Source organism: Thalassophryne amazonica, chromosome 12 (assembly GCF_902500255.1).
Source record: "Thalassophryne amazonica chromosome 12, fThaAma1.1, whole genome shotgun sequence".
In the NCBI taxonomy this organism is placed as follows: Eukaryota; Metazoa; Chordata; class Actinopteri; order Batrachoidiformes; family Batrachoididae; genus Thalassophryne; species Thalassophryne amazonica.
This window is the reverse complement of record NC_047114.1, coordinates 10,267,807-10,281,607: the sequence shown is the minus strand read 5'-3', so window position 1 is coordinate 10,281,607 and position 13,801 is coordinate 10,267,807.

The window sequence follows — 13,801 nt, the reverse complement described above, 5'->3', positions numbered from 1 at the left end:
TGCTGCTGCTGTGTTCATGTACCATCACAAATTACAGGGCAAACTGTGCCTGTTTGCTTGGATTTCTTTTTTTTTCTTTCTTTTTTTGGGGGGTGGGGGGTCAGCTTCACTGGGCTCAGGCACCTTATCTAGGCCAGAATTAATCTTTTGTGTGGCTACAATGAATTATTTTACCAAAAATAAAATGAAAACCACGCTCCCGCCACAAGCAACTGCTGAATTTGAAACAACAAAAAAGTTGTGAAATTTCCATTGGTACTTGAACGCAGCGGCAGCAACAGCGATTGCCTCCTGTATGTGCTTATTATTTTTTATTACATATAACAATATGAGTGTAGGAATGACAATCCAACCCTTCTGTACATGTGGCAACAGGTAGATGATTCAGATGATTATATAGCTGTAGCTCCTCTGAAAAAGAGAGCCTTAAATCAGAAGTGCCTGACTCCGTGGTATAACTCACAAACTCGCAGCTTAAAGCAGATAACCCATAAGTTGGAGAGGAAATGGCTTCTCACTAATTTTAGAAGATCTTCACTTAGCCTGGAAAAAGAGTCTGTTGCTCTATAAAAAAGCCCTCCGTAAAGCTAGGACATCTTACTACTCATCACTTATTGAAGAAAATAAGAACAACCCCAGGTTTCTTTTCAGCACTGTAGCCAGGCTGACAAAGGCAGGCTGGCTCTATTGAGCCGAGTATTCCTTTAACTTTAACTAGTAATGACTTCATGACTTTCTTTGCTAATAAAATTTTAACTATTAGAGAAAAAATTACTCATAACCATCCCAAAGACATATCGTTATCTTTGGCTGCTTTCAGTGATGCCGGTATTTGGTTAGACTCTTTCTCTCCGATTGTTCTTCTGAGTTATTTTCATGAGTTACTTCCTCCAAACCATCAACATGTCTATTAGACCCCATTCCTACCAGGCTGCTCAAGGAAGCCCTACCATTAATTAATGCTTCGATCTTAAATATGATCAATCTGTCTTTATTAGTTGGCTATGTACCACAGGCTTTTAAGGTGGCAGTAATTAACCATTACTTAAAAAGCCATCACTTGACCCAGCTATCTTAGCTAATTATAGGCCAATCTCCAACCTTCCTTTTCGCTCAAAAATTCTTGAAAAGGTAGTTGTTAAAACAGCTAACTGATCATCTGCAGAGGAATGGTCTATTTGAAGAGTTTCAGTCAGGTTTTATAATTCATCATAGTACAGAAACAGCATTAGTGAAGGTTACAAATGATCTTCTTTTGGCCTCAGACAGTGGACTCATCTCTGTGCTTGTCCTGTTAGAACCTCAGTGCTGCTTTTGATACTGTTGACCATAAAATTTTATTACAGAGATTAGAGCATGCCATAGGTATTAAAGGCACTGCGCTGCGATGGTTTGAATCATATTTATCTAATAGATTACAATTTGTTCATGTAAATGGGGAATCTTCTTCACAGACTAAGGTTAATTATGGAGTTCCGCAAAGTTCTGTGCTAGGACCAATTTTATTCACTTTATACATGCTTCCCTTAGGCAGTATTATTAGAAAGCATTGCTTAAATTTTCATTATTACGCAGATGATACCCAGCTTTATGTATCCATGAAGCCAGAGGACACACACCAATTAGCTAAACTGCAGGATTGTCTTACAGACATAAAGACATGGATGACCTCTAATTTCCTGCTTTTAAACTCAGATAAAACTGAAGTTATTGTACTTGGCCCCACAAATTTTAGAAACATGGTGTCTAACCAGATCCTTACCCTAGATGGCATTACCCTGACCTCTAGTAATACTGTGAGAAATCTTGGAGTCATTTTTGATCAGGATATGTCCTTCAGTGCGCATATTAAGCAAATATGTAGGACTGCTTTTTTGCATTTGCGCAATATCTCTAAAATTAGAAAGGTCTTGTCTCAGAGTGATGCTGAAAAACTAATTCATGCATTTATTTCCTCTAGGCTGGACTATTGTAATTCATTATTATCAGGTTGTCCTAAAAGGTCCCTGAAAAGCCTTCAGTTAATTCAAAATGCTGCAGCTAGAGTACTGACGGGGACTAGAAGGAGAGAGCATATTTCACCCATATTGGCCTCTCTTCATTGGCTTCCTGTTAATTCTAGAATAGAATTTAAAATTCTTCTTCTTACTTATAAGGTTTTGAATAATCAGGTCCCATCTTTTCATAGTACCATATCACCCCAATAGAGCCCTTCGCTGTCAGACTGCAGGCTTACTTGTAGTTCCTAGGGTTTTTAAGAGTAGAATGGGAGGCAGAGCCTTCAGCTTTCAGGCTCCTCTCCTGTGGAACCAGCTCCCAGTTTGAATCAGGGAGACAGACACCCTATCTACTTGAAGATTAGGCTTAAAACTTTCCTTTTTTGCTAAAGCTTATAGTTAGGGCTGGATCAGGTGACCCTAAACCATCCCTTAGTTATGCTGCTATTGACTTTGACTGCTGGGGGTTCCCATGATGCACTGAGTGTTTCTTTCTCTTTTTGCTCTGTATGCACCACTCTGCATTTAATCATTAGTGATTGATCTCTGCTCCCACAGCATGTCTTTTTCCTGGTTCTCTCCCTCAGCCCCAACCAGTCCCAGCAGAAGACTGCCCCTCCCTGAGCCTGGTTCTGCTGGAGGTTTCTTCCTGTTAAAAGGGAGTTTTTCCTTCCCACTGTCGCCAAGGTGCTTGCTCCACAGGGGGTCGTTTTGACCGTTGGGGTTTTTCCCGTAATTATTGTATGGCTTTGCCTTACAATATAAAGCGCCTTGGGGCAACTGTTTGTTGTGATTTGGCGCTATATAAATAAAATTGATTTGATTTGATTTGACTATATAAGAGCTGTTCTGGAAGGCAGAATACATGTTATGGATCAGCTGCACCTGGTGAAAATAATCTTACAAAGTCAGTGCGCGGCATTCACACGGACTGATCAATTTACTACTCTGATGATATATTCATATATATATATTCATCTGATGATATATTCCCCCTTTTGACAGTTTTCTATTATAATCAATAATATGGCTTAGTAACTTAATACAGTGATACAGCAGCCACCACAGCCACACTAGCGTTTTTTTTTTTTTTTTCAGGCCTCCTGCACACTCCTGCAATATTTCAGCACCTACACCTGTCAGTCCAGCCGGAGAGAGTTGCTGCACAAAGGTCCGGCCGGTGACCTGTCAGGAGCTGCAGCATTCTGTCCATGAACACTGAAGGGCTTGCTGTCCTCCAGCACATGCAGAGCGAAGAGCATGTGGCCCTTTCAGTCTGACAGTTCAAAAGTTTTGAGGAGGTGATTCTTGATCGCTGCGTATTTGTTCGCAGCGCGGGGGGGGGGGGGGGCTTTGCAGGAGAGTGATCAGCCTCATTGATTGTGGAGCTAGGGCCGACATGACATAATAATATTTTGTGTCATCTGCGGTGATCTCTCAGAGCGAACTGCGTCTCGGTTTGTGTAAACCAGGCGGCAATTTACAGAAGCGTGACTTTGAGCATCAAGTGTGAAAAAGGTTTCAGCAGCAGCAGACATTCGCATGTGAACAGGTTTGATTGGTGATCAGAAACACCAAGGTTTTGAAAAAAGGCAGAGAGAGACAGCACTATGTCTCTCTCTCTCTCTTCCCACCTCCTCTCCCCTCTCTCTCTCTTCAGTCTCGCTCTCAATGCTGAAACAAGATGGGAAGTTTTAAGTTTGCTTGTGACTTTAAATGGCAATATTTTCTACTTTTTGGGGGGGAGCACAGAAGGACTCTGAACTTTACGATCTGATGTTCCCAGCCCTGACAAGGAAACAGTGTGTCCCGCTGTACATCTGGAAACCTGAGTGCCGTTTGTTTTACCATTTTGAGAATGGAGCACATTTCTACAAGGCAGCAAAAACAAAAAAAAAAAACAGACAGGAGTGCGGCAAGGGCGACACACGACATTACGCATACATTAAAAGCAAACACAACGACACATGAAAAATGCTGAGTACACGCGCATTTTGGGTGTACAGACAGCGATTAGAGTTCTGAGAAATATTTGGTGTGTTTGGAGTGTGTATTGTATATTGGTGGAGTATTTAGCGTGTGTGGTTAGTGTGGTGTTGATTTTGTTTTGTAAAAATGAGATATCTTATGAATGTTGAGCAAGCGGTTCAGTTTTTTTCTTATTTTTTAATTGGAGCAAGATGGAGAATGCAGCGTGTCATCAGTCTGAACCAGACAGTGAGGATTCTGATGATGAAGGAGATGATCCCCCTGTTGTTCTGGACGAGCAACCAGAGCAGGTGGATCCACCGTTGTGTGCACAGAGCAGTGGGTCAGATCACGCACTTCTCTTTGCAGTTTCTCCAGGACTCAGGTGCTACAGAGCTCTGTCCCAGTGCCGAGTTCTGGAATGCAGAGCACGATGTAGACACACACTGCTCCAGCAGTGCCTCCAGGGACATTTCGTTTGAAGTGTGGAGATCAATGTTAGCTTTGGTTTTATTTTGTTCCTCTTTTGTTCCTTTTGCGCTCTTGATTCGCAGGCTATTCGGTGATGGGGAAGGTAAAAAGATAATTTGTCCAAATTTTCTCGAAGATTTGTGACTTTTTTCCCTTCGTTCAAGAATCGTCGTATGCCGTGTGACCAGGCCATCACTCTCGCCACATCATCCAGCCTTTTCTTTCTGTCATTTTCTTCATTCATCAACTCCTCAAAATATTCCCTCCACCTTCTCAACACACTGTCCTCTCTTGTCAGTACATTACCATGTGTATCTTTTACCATTCTAACCTGCCACACACCCTTCACTATTCAACTAATTGTACAGCTTGACCTGTAACACCGGTACTGGAGTGTACTGGCTGCACTCCCCATGTGGCTGAGAGTTGACAAACAGGTTTATGGTCCTTTAAGGTCCTGCCTCCTTCTACCCTCCTCATTTATCCGGGATTGGGACCAGCCCTCAGAATATTCTGGCTGCAACCCATGCGTCTGAGTTCAGCATTCTGCTCACAATGAAAATAAATCCTATTAATGATCCACCAAGACAAAAAAAGTGCATTAAATTACACTATTAACAACAATAATGTGTCATTAATTATGAGTGGCTGAGGTTACAGAGGCGGGGCTATGACATTGTTTCACATAAGCTCTGTTAGTTCAGTGTCTTTGTGCTGACGTGACCGAACCCGACCCAACCTGAGTATCATTTCAAAATATTGTCAGAACCCGACCCAACCTGTCAAGCCCAGATTGGGTATCCACGCTCTAGTTTGCAAGGACATGTAGTCATTTTGACGACTTCTCTGTCCTCCTCTGTCAGAACACACTGCAGATTCTGGGCCGATGCTGTGTATGTGAAAGGAATCAGTTCTTCTTTCCTGCCGGACACAGTCCTGGAAGTCACAGGCGGTCAACGACGAATACAAAATGCTTTAAGCCGTCAACTTCCATTTAAACTGATCTAAATCATCTTTCTGCTAGCTTTCTGCTGCTAATAGCTTTCTGCTATTTTGAGCTGTTTTGTTGTAACCAAGATCCCAAAGTGCAAATCCCTCTATGCGAGCCTAGTTTCTTCATATACTTTAACTATTCCAGGGAGTTTTCCTCACCACTGTTGTCATTATGCTTGCTCAGGGGGTGGGTCAGGTTAGACCTGGACCTTGTGAAGTACCCTGGGGCAACTATCTTGTGATTTGGTGCTATATAAATGAACTGAGCTGAATTTAATTATTTAATTGCAGTTCTAATGGTGGTACTTGGAAATCCCAATATTTCTAAGGTGGTACTTATAAAAATTGAGAACCACTGGTTTAGATGATCTATTAGGATGTTTCAACACACAGCAAGCCAGATTATTCCAGGTGTTTGTCAAAAATACTCCAAATGACTCAGCAATTTTAAAAATTAGGCATTATTCACTCCTCTTGTATGAAACAGATCTAATATCTTCCGCTGAAAGCATGACTATCTTGTCCAAATATTTAAAAAACATTTTAAATTTTAATAATGAAACTATGAACACTTGTCATCAGTGTTACTTAAATCAATTAAATTTCTTTACAGTTTCCAGATGTGGTGTTAATTAAGGACGAGGACTCCGACAGTAATGATGCCTTTGAGGAAGGTGAGTGTAAAACATTTAGTTGTGTCCAAATATTTCAGCACAGAGTCTCCAGGTAGAAACCAATAGCATCATTCATTGAGCCATAAGTAGGGTTTGATACTGAACAAGGTATTTTTGAGGGTACCAACTCAATTATATCAGTACTACAATTTTTTAATGCATTTGAGCACATCAGGGTTAGAGGACGAAAAACAGAGACATACTAGTTTTGCTAATATGTTGGTAGTGCCATCAGTACTGAGGATGCAGTTTTTCCCACAACCGCCATTCCAAGCTAAATTCCAAGCAGGGAAGAACCACCACCACTGTAGCAGAAACAGACTTGCAGCCTATGCATTCACTTAGTACAACTGTTTCATGAAGCAGTTTTTTTGTAAACCCGCTAGGAACTACAATAGAACTAGGGACATGTCGCCATGACGTAACATTGTAGAGAAGTTGCTGAGGGACTGGCGCTTTGTTTGATCAAAATTTTTTCTAAACCTGTGAGACACATCGAAGTGGACACGGTTCGAAAAATTAAGCTGGTTTTCGGTGAAAATTTTAACGGCTGATGAGAGATTTTGAGGTGATACTGTCGCTTTAAGGACTTCCCACGGTGCGAGACGTCACGCAGCACTCTCAGGTGCCGTCGTCAGCCTGTTTCAAGCTGAAAACCTCCACATTTCAGGCTCTATTGATCCAGGACGTCGTGAGAGAACAGAGAAGTTTCAGAAGAAGTCGGTTTCAGCATTTTATCCGGATATTTCACTGTTAAAGGAGATTTTTTTAATGAAAGACGTGTGGACGGGTCCGCGCGTCGGGATGCAGCCGGCGCGGTGCGGCGGCACAGGAAAAACACCTCAGTGTTGATAACCATTTGTAAAATCCAGGCGGCTTTGATGGCTTTCAGTGGAGTGAGTATATGAGAAATTGTTTAACAGCTGGACATGTTCCAACTTGTCCTTAAGGCTTCCAACGGAGGTGTTTTTCCTGTGGCGGAGCATCGCAGCAGCTGCGAGCCGACGCTGCAATCTGTCCGCACGTCTTTCATTAAAAAAATCTCCTTTAACAGTGAAATATCCGGATAAAATGCTGAAACCGACTTCTTCTGAAACTTCTCTGTTCTCACGACGTCCTGGATCAATAGAGCCTGAAATGTGGAGGTTTTCAGCTTGAAACAGGCTGACGACGGCGCCTGGGACCGCTGCGCGACGTCTCGCTCCGTGGGAAGTCCTTAAAGCGACAGTATCACCTCAAAATCTCTCATCAGACGTTAAAATTTTCACCGAAAACCAGCTTAATTTTCGAACCGTGTCCACTTCGATGTGTCTCACAGGTTTAGAAAAAATTTTGATCAAACAAAGCGCCAGTCTCTCAGCAACTTCTCAGACAAAGGAATTCCGACGAGGGGCTGGACGACTCCTCCCACAAGGAGTGCTCACAGGCGAATGACTTCAACGACAGGCGTAGAAAATCTCACGCATGCGCACGAGGGTTCAAGCATGTCTGACGTAAAAACATATGAATGAAATTCATATAGTTTTTGAAAAAAATAAAAAGGACCTATACTTTATTGACAGACCTCGTATATATATATATATATATATATATATATATATATATATATATATATATATATATATATTACTCTGGAGCAAACAGCACAAACAGTGTTGTAAAGGACATTAAGCAGGGCGTTAAGATAGCAAACTTCACTTTACACCACAATGACATTGTAAATAACGGTGAAATTACTTGAGATTCTCAAGTGTTTACAGAAAACAAACACAATAACAATATCAAAACCTAGATAATACATTCACAAGAATTTTAGGCACAATATACAAAGTGTTTTCCTTGCGATGTTGATGCCATTGTCTGTGTGCAGTGGTTAAATTGCAGCATTATCTGTGCGTCTTACAGCAGTTCTCCATGTTGTTGACATCTGGCAGTGCAGCCACCTCTCTGAGATTTTGCAAGATTTGAAATCTCAACAGGCTGAATGCTGCAGAAGATGCACATTGCTATATCCAGGAACTTTTTGTGGTGGGGGTCTTGCAATAATCTTCCATACTCTTTCACGCATATCCTTTTTGAATCGCTGATAGAACGTTTTGTGTCATATAGTTTCATTCTTGGCCATTATATCAGCTGTGATATCATCCGTTTTGAATTTCTTTTTAATTGATAAGGAATTGAAATTTTTAAATTCTCTCACACAGTCCAGGAATGATAGTGAAGTTTTCTCATCATGAATTTTGCACACAGCGTTCAGTGGATTCTTGAATGATGTTTTTACCATATTAGACAAATTTTCCAATCCATTATCAGTGTTCTACAACCCCAATTCCAATGAAGTTGGGACGTTGTGTAAAATATAAATAAAAACAAAATACAATGATTTGCAAATCCTTTTCAACCTATATTCAATTGAATACACCACAAAGACAAGATATTTAATGTTCAAACTGATAGACTTTGTTGTTTTTGTGCAAGTATTTGCTCATTTTGAAATGGATGCCTGCAACACATTTCAAAAGAGTTGGGACAGGGCAACAAAATACTGGGAAAGTTGATGAATGCTGAAAGAACACCTAATTGGAAACAGGTGTGTGTCATGATTGGGTATAAAAGGAGCATCCCCAAAAGGCTCAGCTGTTCACAAGCAAAGATGGGGTGAGGATCACCACTTTGTGAACAACAGCATGAAAAAATAGTCCAACAGTTTAAGAACAATGTTTCTCAATGTTCAACTGCAAGGAATTTAGGGATTCCATCATCTACAGTCCACAATATAATCAGACATTTCAGAGAATCTGGAGAACTTTCTACATGTAAGCGGCAAGGCCAAAACCAACAATGAATGCCCATGACCTTCGATCCCAAAGGCGGCACTGCATTAAAAACCAACATCATTGTGTAAAGGATCTTACCGTGTGGGCTCGGGAACACTTCAAAAAACCACTGTCAGTTAACACAGTTCGTCACTACATCTACAAGTGCAAGTTAAAACTCTACCATGCAAAGCAAAAGCCACACATCAATAACATCCAGAAATGCCGCCGCCTTCTCTGGGCCCGAGTTCAGATGCAAAGTGGAAAAGTGTGCTGTGGTCTGATGAGTCCATGTTTCAAATTGTTTTTGGAAATCATGGACGTTACCAGGGCAAATTTCAAAAGCCAGCATCTGTGATGGTATGGAGGTGTGTTAGTGCCCATGGCATGGACAACTTACACATCTGTGATGGCACCATCAATGCTGAAAAGTACATCCAGGTTTTGGAGGGACGTCCCTGCTTATTTCAGCAAGACAATGCCAAGCCACCATTCTGCACGTGTTTACAACAGTGTTGGGAAAGTGTAGGAACACGGACCCACAACAGGGGGCGCCAATGAACGGACAATGGAGAAAGTCAAATCACAAAGTTTTACTGTTGTGAATTCACACAACCAAACACAACAGATTACAAATACAGCAGGTAACCGAATTCCAATGGTGTCGTGTGGGCAGGCTCGACGATAGGAGACGTCTGTCCGAGTCGATCCGGAACCACCCGATTTCCTCTGCCACCGAACCCAGGGATACTGGAGCCGCCAAGTCCCGAACCCCAGGTGGCCACTGCCCTCCGCTCGTCGGATCCGGTACTGCTGGCAAGGAACAGAAAACAGTCAGGTGTGGGTGCGGCTGCACCCAGCAACACACAGGGTGGAAACACCACCTCCACCTCTTGTCAGGAAATACTGGTGAGTGCAGGAGTGTGAGTACTTATCCAAGAAGTCCAATACAATCTCCCGCTGTACTACTCACTATCTGCTATCCAACACACAAGCAACAAAGTATTGTCGTCAAGAACACAATCGGCTGAGTACGTTACCTCCTTAGTAGACGATATCTCGGCAATGAGGTGGAGATGCCGTCCTGCTGATATACCTCCCTGTTGATTGATATCAGCTGTCTCAGGTGATGGGTGACAGCTGTCACCCTGGCTGCTCCTGTGAGGCGGCAGCGCCCTCCGGTGCCTGGAGCCCGCACTCCAGGCAGGGCGCCCTCTGGTGGTGGTGGGCCAGCAGTACCTCCTCTTCAGCAGCCACACAACAAACAGCGTGGCTTCGCAGTAAAGAGTGCAGGTACTAGACTGGCCTGCCTGCAGTCCAGACCTGTCACCCATTGAAAATGTGTGGCTCATTATGAAGTGCAAAATACAACAACAGAGACCAAACAACTGAACAATTGAACAACTGAAGTCATGCATCAAGCAAGAATAGGAAAGAATTCCACCTACAAAGCTTCAAAAATTAGTGTCCTCAGTTCCCAAACACTTATTGAGTGTTGTTAGAAGGAAAGGTGATGTAACACAGTGGTAAACATACCACTGTCCCAGCTTTTTTTGAAATGTGTTGCAGGCATCCATTTCAAAATGAGCAAATATTTGAACAAAAACAATAAAGTTTATCAGTTTGAACGTTAAATATCTTGTCTTTGTGGTGTATTCAATTGAACATAGGTTGAAGAGGATTTGTATTCTGTTTTTTATTTACATTTTACACAACGTCTCAATGTCATTGGAACTGGGGTTGTATATACAGTACATTCATTAGTGTCTTGCTGCAGAAAGACATCATATGGATTGTAAAATCAAGCCTAGAAACAATTCAATATGAATTTGGCACATGTCACAATTTGCAACCCAACAACAACAACATGTAAATGTCTTTATAACACAACGATATATATGGCAAGTATTGAATGAGATATGGCAGAGTTGACATCCATATATTGGCAAAGTGATACTTTGTCTCATCACTGTGTCTTTTTTGGGATTGTATACTGAAAAGTGAGATTATTTGTGTAGAAGTAATAATTACTATGATTATAAACATGAAAATATGAGCATGGGATAGAGAAATGCAGAAGTGTACTTACATAAGATGAAATCATCCAACTAACTCCCTGTCCCTGAGCAACGTGAGCTGAGATGATGGTCAGTTCAGGTGGCTCGTACTAATCATTATGTGTATTGGATATTTGCTAAAATCTTGGGAGTGGGGAGGGAAAGCAATTTCCTCTTCCATATAGTTAAACCAATACAACTTTCTTTCAGGCAAGAAAAGTGGACTGTTGTTTTCCACACAAGAGAGGATGTGTCCGATCTGTGAATTGTGTCTGGTTGTGAAATGTTTGACGGCTGTCCTATTCATATTCGCATACAAGGACACACAATATGGGAGCTGGATTCAGGGGAAAATTTCTCAGAAATGATCAAGATGGACACCTGCAAAGAATCTACTTTTGGGGCAGCAAATAAATATAATTTGTGTTCAAATGTGCGTAAAGAGCAAAATAACACATTCCTTTGAATAATTGCTATGTCATGACTATCCTGCCCCCCCCCCAACTTTCTCAATGTCGATATGGCAGCCATATTGCATTTTGTGTCAAAACCACAGTTATATTGAATTTTTGTCTGTCCTATATTCCTTTGTATCAGAAACCTGGTAAGAGCCAAAAACTTCATCCCTATGCCTAATATTAGCAAAGTTATGGACCCTTTTCTATTTTTCAATGTTTGCATGGTGGCCATATTGGATTTTGTGCTGAAATGGTGGCCATTATGAACTTTTGTGTGTGTCATAAGATTTCTTGGTATCAAAAACACGGGTTAAAGAGTCAAAAACCATATACCTGTGTGCAATATTAGCAAAGTTATGACCACTTTTCTGTTTCCTCAAGGTTTGCATGGCAGCCATATTTGATTTTTTTTTTTAAACCATAAAACCCATCTGCCAACAAATGCCAGCTTGAACCCAGTTTAAAAGTTGTTCATTATCATCCATAGAATACATATACCAAGTGTGGCACTTTTCTCCAGTCGATAAATATCAGACCACTTTGTGACGCTAAGCCACCTAAATGAGATGCGTTTTTCCGAAACATCATGTTTGGGGCGGAGGGTATAGCAGATGCCTTTTCTGAAAAGTCTGTGTTTGGATTTAATTTGACACGTTTAGGTGTTGATAACATCTGAAAATGTGTTTTGGTTTTGCTGATGTGTTTTCTGAAATGTCTGGCTATTATGAAAGTATTGAAGGTTTAATCTGTTTTCAGTTGTCTTGAAGTTTCTAAAATGAATTTTTGTTGTCAATAAACTTTTCTGAAGTTGCTTACGAATAGCTGAAGTTATTATTATTTATATGATGGTGTTTTAGGGCCATATTGAGTTTTTTTTTTTTTTAGACTTCGAGAAATAAAGTCATAATTTTACAAGAATAGTCGTAATTTTACCAGAAAAAACTTGTAATATTATGAGAATAAGTCATAATATCATGAGAATAAAGTTGTAATTTTATGGGAAAAAATCTTGTAATATTACAAGAATAAAGTCATAATATTATGATTAATTAAGTCATAATTTTATGAGAAAAACTCTGCATCTCAAATGAGATCTGTAAGTGCTTGTGAAGTTAAATGGTAAATGGTAAATGGACTGCATTTACATAGCGCTTTTCCATCTGAATCAGACGCTCAAAGCGCTTTACAATTATGCCTCACATTCACCCCGATGTCCAGGGTTAATGTGAGATTGGGGTGAAGCTGTACTTCAGTGTAGGTTTTACAAATAAGGAACTTCATCTTTGACCCATCTGCACCACATTATCATTAGTATCAGAACTTTGAAAAGAATATGCAAGAAATGTCTCTATTCTGGAGGAGGAACCACATGCGGTTTGTTTGTAGTTCCGATGATTAGTAGCTCCAGAAATCGCCTCTTCAAGGAGGAGCAGGCGGCTGGAATGGGCAGGGTTATCGCTTCTCGTATAAACACAACTTTATTCTTGTAATATAACAATTTTTTTCCTTGTAAAATTGCGACTTTATTCTCGTAATATTATGAGGTTTTTTTTCTTGTAAAATTATGCCTTTATTCTCATAATATTACAACTTTATTCTTGTAATATTACAAGTTTTTTCTTATAAAATTCCGAGTTTATTCTCTGTTATTCTCCTGGCTCTTTCTGTAATATTATCCCTCATACAGTACAAACAAACTATTCTGCACTTTTAAATTTATTCAAAGTCACAATGAAAATCAGGCCTGGTTTCTGAAGAACTTCTCTCACACATGAGATCTGCCTGTACAGAACCAAGAACAATGGGTACAAACAGTTTTATAAAACACTACTTGGGCGTAACAAAGGTGGATCTTATTTCGCAAAATCCTTCCCTTATTGGTCCCCGTGGGCATTCAAGGGAGGTCCCACCCCCTGCCACTGACCCACGTGATAACGGGACATATGATTCATAATGTAACCTGAATCTCTTTGTCCTGAGTGGTAAACCAGTTAAATCCAGTTCGACATGCACATTCCAACAAGTAACAGACGAAAAGTATGTGAAACTAAGAATACAATCTTTAAGTAAAATAACTACTTAATACCAAAACAACTAAAGACAACAAGATAAAGAAAACAATGGTTAAACACACAAATATATCTAACATTCTCAAATCTTAAAAAAAAGAAAAACTCAATGTGGCCCTAAAACGCCGTAGTAATATTTGCACTGTGACAGTGTTCACATTAGATCAAATTTTCCTTTTTATTTCTTTTTTTAACCTGTGTGAGACACTGTTGAGACACAATTCTGCTATTTTGTCCAGAGTGTGAACATGTTCATTCTGGGTTGGGGTCACATGCATACAGAAAATGTCCAGATCTG